Below are 9,441 nucleotides of genomic sequence, written 5' to 3' on the forward strand. Positions count from 1 at the left end.
TCGAGTGGAGACGGGTATGTCGGGGAACTTCTTGAGTTGCAGCAAGGGTGTGAAGGACCCTTTGGAAGTTCCAGTGGTTAGACGTGATTAGCCTCGATAAGCCTCAGCGGAAATGGGTCTCATCTCCCCTGGAGGGCAAAACCTCCTGGATTTTCTCGAGTTGCGGCAGGTGCTCTTGACTTATGACGGGGACCTCAGGAACCCGCTCTGGTGGCCTCAGGAAAGGCCAGTCCCCATGCGAGTTCCTCGGGGGCCACTCGGGATTCCTCTCCCGTCGATGCCGGGGCCTAAGACCTTGTGTGGAGTCGGGGCCGGAACCTGAGGATTCCTCTCCAGTGCTGACATGGATCTTGGGGTACTTCTGGAGTCTCCCCAGGGGAGTCAGTCCTCGTCTCGAATGCGGGCATGCACTTGCGCTTTCCTCCAGAGCGGTAGCAGCAGTGTCACACAGTCCGCCGCGTGGATCAAAGTATCTATGGTTTTCCCTCGAGTCTTTCCCACGAGGCTTTCCCACGAGGCTTTCCCACAGGGCTGGCCCACGTGCACACGTGGTGGGAGTCGATCCTCGGCTTGAACGTCAAGGCAGTTCATGGAAAACAGGTTCCTCTGGAATGGACTGACACATCCGGGGGACTCTTGGAATGGTGGCAAGACCCTGGAGTTTCTCTCGCCTTTCCTGTGGAGAGCGCCTCCTCTTGAGATGCGACGGGAACGCCGGGAATTCTTTCCCTACGAAACAGGGAAAGGATCCCTCATCTCGAGCTAGGAGGCGGAAACGGGGCTCCCCTGGATGTGTGCGGGACCCACGTGCTTCCTCTCGAGTGGAGACGGGTATGTCGGGGAACTTCTTGAGTTGCAGCAAGGGTGTGAAGGACCCTTTGGAAGTTCCAGTGGTTAGACGTTATTAGCCTAGCGAAGCCTCAGCGGAAATGGGCCTCATTTCGCCTGGAGGGCAAAACCTCCTGGATTTTCTCGAGTTGCGGCAGGTGCTCTCGACTTACGACGGGGACCTCAGGGACCCGCTCTGGTGGCCTCAGGAAAGGCCAGTCCCCATGCGAGTTCCTCGGGGGCCTCTGGGGATTCCTCTCCCGTCGATGCCATGGCCTAAGTCCTTGTGTGGAGTCGGGGTCGGAACTTGAGGATTCCTCTCCAGTGCTGACATGGATCTTGGGGTACTTCTGGAGTCTCCCCAGGGGAGTCAGTCTTCGTCTCGAATGCGGGCATGCACTTGCGCTTTCCTCCAGAGCGGTAGCAGCAGTGTCACGCAGTCCGCCGCGTGGATCAAAGAATCTATGGTTTTCCCTCGAGTCTTTTCCACGAGGCTTTCCCACGAGGCTTTCCCACAGGGCTGTCCCACGTGCACACGTGGTGGGAGTCGATCCTTGGCTTGAACGTCAAGGCAGTGCAGGGAAAACAGGTTCCTCTGGAATGGACTGACACATCTGGGGGACTCTTGGAATGGTGGCACGACCCTGGAGTTCTGCTCGCTTTTCCTGTGGAGAGCTCCTCCTCTTGAGATGCGACGGGAACGCCGGGAATTCTTTCCCTACGAAACAGGGAAAGGATCCCTCATCACGAGCTAGGAGTCGGAAACGGAGCTCCCCTGGATGTGGGCGGGACACCACGTGCTTCCTCTCGAGTGGAGACGGGTATGTCGGGGAACTTCTTGAGTTGCAGCAAGGGTGTGAAGGACCCTTTGGAAGTTCCAGTGGTTTGACGAGATTAGCCTCGAGAAGCCTCAGCGGAAATGGGCCTCATCTCGCCTGGAGGGCAAAACCTCCTGGATTTTCTCGAGTTGCGGCAGGTGCTCTCGACTTACGACGGGGACCTCAGGGACCCGCTCTGGTGGCCTCAGGAAAGGCCAGTCCCCATGCGAGTTCCTCGGGGGCCTCTGGGGATTCCTCTCCCGTCGATGCCGGGGCCTAAGTCCTTGTGTGGAGTCGGGGTCGGAACCTGAGGATTCCTCTCCAGTGCTGACATGGATCTTAGGGTACTTCTGGAGTCTCCCCAGGGGAGTCAGTCCTCGTCTCGAATGCGGGCATGCACTTGCGCTTTCCTCCAGAGCGGTAGCAGCAGTGTCACGCAGTCCGCCGCGTGGATCAAAGGATCTATGGTTTTCCCTCGAGGCTTTCCCACGAGGCTTTCCCACAGGGCTGTCCCACGTGCACACGTGGTGGGAGTCGATCCTCGGCTTGAACGTCAAGGCAGTTCATGGAAAACAGGTTCCTCTGGAATGGACTGACACATCTGGGGGACTCTTGGAATGGTGGCACGACCCTGGAGTTCCTCTCGCCTTTCCTGTGGAGAGCGCCTCCTCTTGAGATGCGACGGGAACGCCGGGAATTCTTTCCCTACGAAACAGGGAAAGGATCCCTCATCTCGAGATAGGAGGCGGAAACGGGGCTCCCCTGGATGTGTGCGGGACCCCACGTGCTTCCTCTCGAGTGGAGACGGGTATGTCGGGGACCTTCTTGAGTTGCAGCAAGGGTGTGAAGGACCCTTTGGAAGTTCCAGTGCTTAGATGTGATTAGCCTCGAGAAGCCTCAGCGGAAATGGGCCTCATCTCGCCTGGAGGGCAAAACCTCCTGGATTTTCTCGAGTTGCGGCAGGTGCTCTCGACTTACGACGGGGACCTCAGGGACCCGCTCTGGTGGCCTCAGGAAAGGCCAGTCCCCATGCGAGTTCCTCGGGGGCCTCTCGGGATTCCTCTCCCGTCGATGCCGGGGCCTAAGACCTTGTGTGGAGTCGGGGCCGGAACCTGAGGATTCCTCTCCAGTGCTGACATGGATCTTGGGGTACTTCTGGAGTCTCCCCAGGGGAGTCAGTCCTCGTCTCGAATGCGGGCATGCACTTGCGCTTTCCTCCAGATCGGTAGCAGCAGTGTCACGCAGTCCGCCGCGTGGATCAAAGGATCTATGGTTTTCCCTCGAGGCTTTCCCACGAGGCTTTCCCACGAGGCTTTCCCACAGGGCTGTCCCACGTGCACACGTGGTGGGAGTCGATCCTCGGCTTGAACGTCAAGGCAGTGCAGGGAAAACAGGTTCCTCTGGAATGGACTGACACATCTGGGGACTCTTGGAATGGTGGCACGACCCTGGAGTTACTCTCGCCTTTCCTGTGGAGAGCGCCTCCTCTTGAGATGCGACGGCAACGCCGGGAATTCTTTCCCTACGAAACAGGGAAAGGATCCCTCATCTCGAGCTAGGAGGCGAAACGGGGCTCCCCTGGATGTGTGCGGGACACCACGTGCTTCCTCTCGAGTGGAGACGGGAATGTCGGGGAACTTCTTGAGTTGCAGGAATGGTGTGAAGGACCCTTTGGAAGTTCCAGTGGTTAGATGTGATTGGCCTCGAGAAGCCTCAGCGGAAATGGGCCTCATCTCGCCTGGAGGGCAAAACCTCCTGGATTTTCTCGAGTTGCGGCAGGTGCTCTCGACTTACGACGGGGACCTCAGGGACCCGCTCTGGTGGCCTCAGGAAAGGCCAGTCCCCATGCGAGTTCCTCGGGGGCGTCTCGGGATTCCTCTCCGTCGATGCCGGGGCCTAAGACCTTGTGTGGAGTCGGGGCCGGAACCTGAGGATTCCTCTCCAGTGCTGACATGGATCTTGGGGTACTTCTGGAGTCTCCCCAGGGGAGTCAGTCCTCCTCTCGAATGCGGGCATGCACTTGCACTTTCCTCCAGAGCGGTAGCAGCAGTGTCACGCAGTCCGCCGCGTGGATCAAAGGATCTATGGTTTTCCCTCGAGTCTTTCACACGAGGCTTTCCCACAGGGCTGTTCCACGTGCACACGTGGTGGGAGTCGATCCTCGGCTTGAACGTCAAGGCAGTGCAGGGAAAACAGGTTCCTCTGGAATGGACTGACACATCTGGGGGACTCTTGGAATGGTGGCACGACCCTGGAGTTCCTCTCGCCTTTCCTGTGGAGAGCGCCTCCTCTTGAGATGCGACGAGAACGCCGGGAATTCTTTCCCTACGAAACAGGGAAAGGATCCCTCATCTCGAGCTAGGAGGCGGAAACGGGGCTCCCCTGGTTGTGTGCGGGACCCACGTGCTTCCTCTCGAGTGGAGACGGGTATGTCGGGGAACTTCTTGAGTTGCAGCAAGGGTGTGAAGGACCCTTTGGAAGTGCCAGTGGTTAGACGTGATTAGCCTCGAGAAGCCTCAGCGGAAATGGGCCTCATCTCGCCTGGAGGGCAAAACCTCGTGGATTTTCTCGAGTTGCGGCAGGTGCTCTCGACTTACAACGGGGACCTCAGGGACCCGCTCTGGTGGCCTCAGGAAAGGCCAGTCCCCATGCGAGTTCCTCGGGGGCCTCTCGGGATTCCTCTCCCGTCGATGCCGGGGCCTAAGACCTTGTGTGGAGTCGGGGCCGGAACCTGAGGATTCCTCTCCAGTGCTGACATGGATCTTGGGGTACTTCTGGAGTCTCCCCAGGGGAGTCAGTCCTCGTTTCGAATGCGGACATGCACTTGCGCTTTCCTCCAGAGCGGTAGCAGCAGTGTTACGCAGTCTGCCGCGTGGATCAAAGGATCTATGGTTTTCCCTCGAGTCTTTCCCACGAGGCTTTCCCACGAGGTTTTCCCACAGGGCTGTCCCACGTGCACACGTGGTGGGAGTCGATCCTCGGCTTGAACGTCAAGGCAGTACAGGGAAAACAGGTTCCTCTGGAATGGACTGACACATCTGGGGGACTCTTGGAATGGTGGCACGACCCTGGAGTTCCTCTCGCCTTTCCTGTGGAGAGCGCCTCCTCTTGAGATGCGACGGGAACGCCGGGAATTCTTTCCCTACGAAACAGGGAAAGGATCCCTCATCTCGAGCTAGGAGGCGAAACGGGGCTCCCCTGGATGTGTGCGGGACACCACGTGCTTCCTCTCGAGTGGAGACGGGTATGTCGGGGAACTTCTTGAGTTGCAGCAATGGTGTGAAGGACCCTTTGGATGTTCCAGTGGTTAGATGTGATTGGCCTCGAGAAGCCTCAGCGGAAATGGGCCTCATCTCACCTGGAGTGCAAAACCTCCTGGATTTTCTTGAGTTGCGGCAGGTGCTCTCGACTTACGACGGGGACCTCAGGGAGCCGCTCTGGTGGCCTCAGGAAAGGCCAGTCCCCATGCGAGTTCCTCGGGGGTCTCTCGGGATTCCTCTCCCGTCGATGCCGGGGCCTAAGTCCTTGTGTGGAGTCGGGGCCGGAACCTGAGGATTTCTCTCCAGTGCTGACATGGATCTTGGGGTACTTCTGGAGTCTCCCCAGGGGAGTCAGTCCTCGTCTCGAATGCGGGCATGCACTTGCGCTTTCCTCCAGAGCGGTAGCAGCAGTGTCACGCAGTCCGCCGCGTGGATCAAAGGATCTATGATTTTCCCTCGAGTCTTTCCCACGAGGCTTTCGCACAGGGCTGTCCCACGTGCACACGTGGTGGGAGTCGATCCTCGGCTTGAACGTCAAGGCAGTGCAGGGAAAACAGGTTCCTCTGGAATGGACTGACACATCTGGGGGACTCTTGGAATGGTGTCACGACCCTGGAGTTCCTCTCGCCTTTCCTGTGGAGAGTGCCTCCTCTTGAGATGCATCGGGAACGCCGGGAATTCTTTCCCTACGAAACAGGGAAAGGATCCCTCATCTCGAGGTAGGAGGCGGAAACGGGGCTCCCCTGGATGTGTGCGGGACACCACGTGATTCCTCTCGAGTGGAGACGTTTATGTCGGGGAACTTCTTGAGTTGCAGCAAGGGTGTGAAGGACCCTTTGGAAGTTCCAGTGGTTAGATGTGATTGGCCTCGAGAAGCCTGAGCGGAAATGGGCCTCATCTCGCCTGGAGGGCAAAACCTCCTGGATTTTCTCGAGTTGCGGCAGTTGCTCTAGACTTACGACGGGGACCTCAGGGACCCGCTCTGGTGGCCTCAGGAAAGGCCAGTCCCCATGCGAGTTCCTCGGGGCCCTCTCGGGATTCCTCTCCCGTCTATGCCGGGGCCTAAGACCTTGTGTGGAGTCGGGGCCGGAACCTGAGGATTCCTCTCCAGTGCTGACATGGATCTTGGGGTACTTCTGGAGTCTCCCCAGGGGAGTCAGTCCTCGTCTCGAATGCGGGCATGCACTTGCGCTTTCCTCCAGAGCGGTAGCAGCAGTTTCACGCAGTCCGCCGCGTGGATCAAAGGATCTATGGTTTTCCCTCGAGTCTTTCCCATGAGGCTTTCCCACAGGGCTGTCCCACGTGCACACGTGGTGGGAGTCGATCCTCGGCTTGAACGTCAAGGCAGTGCAGGGAAAACAGGTTCCTCTGGAATGGACTGACACATCTGGGGGACTCTTGGAATGGTGGCACGACCCTGGAGTTCCTCTCGCCTTTCCTGTGGAGAGCGCCTCCTCTTGAGATGCGACGAGAACGCCGGGAATTCTTTCCCTACGAAACAGGGAAAGGATCCCTCATCTCGAGCTAGGAGGCGGAAACGGGGCTCCCCTGGTTGTGTGCGGGACCCACGTGCTTCCTCTCGAGTGGAGACGGGTATGTCGGGGAACTTCTTGAGTTGCAGCAAGGGTGTGAAGGACCCTTTGGAAGTGCCAGTGGTTAGACGTGATTAGCCTCGAAAAGCCTCAGCGGAAATGGGCCTCATCTCGCCTGGAGGGCAAAACCTCCTGGATTTTCTCGAGTTGCGGCAGGTGCTCTCGACTTACGACGGGGACCTCAGGGACCCATTCTGGTGGCCTCAGGAAAGGCCAGTCCCCATGCGAGTTCCTCGGGGGCCTCTCGGGATTCCTCTCCCGTCGATGCCGGGGCCTAAGACCTTGTGTGGAGTCGGGGCCGGAACCTGAGGATTCCTCTCCAGTGCTGACATGGATCTTGGGGTATTTCTGGAGTCTCCCCAGGGGAGTCAGTCCTCGTCTCGAATGCGGGCATGCACTTGCGCTTTCCTCCAGAGCGGTAGCAGCAGTGTCACGCAGTCCGCCGCGTGGATCAAAGGATCTACGGTTTTCCCTCGAGTCTTTCCCACGAGGCTTTCCCACGAGGCTTTCCCACAGGGCTGTCCCACGTGCACACGTGGTGGGAGTCGATCCTCGGCTTGAACGTCAAGGCAGTGCAGGGAAAACAGGTTCCTCTGGAATGGACTGACACATCTGGGGGACTCTTGGAATGGTGGCACGACCCTGGAGTTCCTCTCGCCTTTCCTGTGGAGAGCGCCTCCTCTTGAGATGCGACGGGAACGCCGGGAATTCTTTCCCTACGAAACAGTGAAAGGATCCCTCATCTCGAGCTAGGAGGCGAAACGGGGCTCCCCTGGATGTGTGCGGGACACCACGTGCTTCCTCTCGAGTGGAGACGGGTATGTCGGGGAACTTCTTGAGTTGCAGCAATGGTGTGAAGGACCCTTTGGAAGTTCCAGTGGTTAGATGTGATTGGCCTCGAGAAGCCTCAGCGGAAATGGGCCTCATCTCACCTGGAGGGCAAAACCTCCTGGATTTTCTCGAGTTGCGGCAGGTGCTCTCGACTTACGACGGGGACCTCAGGGACCCGCTCTGGTGGCCTCAGGAAAGGCCAGTCCCCATGCGAGTTCCTCGGGGGTCTCTCGGGATTCCTCTCCCGTCGATGCCGGGGCCTAAGACCTTGTGTGGAGTCGGGGCCGGAACCTGAGGATTCCTCTCCATTGCTGACATGGATCTTGGGGTTCTTCTGGAGTCTCCCCAGGGGAGTCAGTCCTCGTCTCGAATGCGGGCATGCACTTGCCCTTTCCTCCAGAGCGGTAGCAGCAGTGTCACCCAGTCCGCCGCGTGGATCAAAGGATCTATGGTTTTCCATCGAGTCTTTCCCACGAGGCTTTCCCACGAGGCTTTCCCACAGGGCTGTCCCACGTGCACACGTGGTGGGAGTCGATCCTCGGCTTGAACGTCAAGGCAGTGCAGGGAAAACAGGTTCCTCTGGAATGGACTGACATATCTGGGGGACTCTTGGAATGGTGGCACGACCCTGGAGTTCCTCTTGCCTTTCCTGTGGAGAGCGCCTCCTCTTGAGATGCGACGGGAACGCCGGGAATTCTTTCCTTACGAAACAGGAAAGGATCCCTCATCTCGAGCTAGGAGGCGGAAAGGGGCTCCCCTGGATGTGTGCGGGAACGCGCGTGCTTCCTCTCGAGTGGAGACGGGTATGTCGGGGAACTTCTTGAGTTGCAGCAAGGGTGTGAAGGACCCTTTGAAGTTCCAGTGGTTAGATGTGATTGGCCTCGAGAAGCCTCAGCGGAAATGGGCCTCATCTCGCCTGGAGGGCAAAACCTCCTGGATTTTCTCGAGTTGCGGCAGGTGCTCTCGACTTACGACGGGGACCTCAGGGACCCGCTCTGGTGGCCTCAGGAAAGGCCAGTCCCCATGCGAGTTCCTCGGGGGCCTCTCGGGATTCCTCTCCCGTCGATGCCGGGGCCTAAGACCTTGTGTGGAGTCGGGGCCGGAACCTGAGGATTCCTCTCCAGTGCTGACATGGATCTTGGGGTACTTCTGGAGTCTCCCCAGGGGAGTCAGTCCTCGTCTCGAATGCGGGCATGCACTTGCGCTTTCCTCCAGAGCGGTAGCAGCAGTGTCACCCAGTCCGCAGCGTGGATCAAAGGATCTATGGTTTTCCCTCGAGCCTTTCCCACGAGGCTTTCCCACGAGGCTTTCCCACAGGGCTGTCCCACGTGCACACGTGGTGGGAGTCGATCCTCGGCTTGAACGTCAAGGCAGTGCAGGGAAAACAGGTTCCTCTGGAATGGACTGAAACATCTGGGGGAGTCTTGGAATGGTGTCACGACCCTGGAGTTCCTCTCGCCTTTCCTGTGGAGAGCGCCTCCTCTTGAGATGCGACGGGAACGCCGGGAATTCTTTCCCTGCGAAACAGGGAAAGGATCCCTCATCTCGAGCTAGGAGGCGGAAACGGGGCTCCCCTGGATGTGTGCGGGAACGCACGTGCTTCCTCTCGAGTGGAGACGGGTATGTCGGGGAACTTCTTGAGTTGCAGCAAGGGTGTGAAGGACCCTTTGAAGTTCCAGTGGTTAGATGTGATTGGCCTCGAGAAGCCTCAGCGGAAATGGGCCTCATCTCGCCTGGAGGGCAAAACCTCCTGGATTTTCTCGAGTTGCGGCAGGTGCTCTCGACTTACGACGGGGACCACAGGGACCCGCTCTGGTGGCCTCAGGAAAGGCCAGTCCCCATGCGAGTTCCTCGGGGGCGTCTCGGGATTCCTCTCCGTCGATGCCGGGGCCTAAGACCTTGTGTGGAGTCGGGGCCGGAACCTGAGGATTCCTCTCCAGTGCTGACATGGATCTTGGGGTACTTCTGGAGTCTCCCCAGGGGAGTCAGTCCTCGTCTCGAATGCGGGCATGCACTTGCGCTTTCCTCCAGAGCGGTAGCAGCAGTTTCACGCAGTCCGCCGCGTGGATCAAAGGATCTATGGTTTTCCCTCGAGTCTTTCCCATGAGGCTT

This window comes from Ovis canadensis, chromosome 8 (genome assembly GCF_042477335.2).
Source record: "Ovis canadensis isolate MfBH-ARS-UI-01 breed Bighorn chromosome 8, ARS-UI_OviCan_v2, whole genome shotgun sequence".
Lineage (NCBI taxonomy): Eukaryota > Metazoa > Chordata > Mammalia > Artiodactyla > Bovidae > Ovis > Ovis canadensis.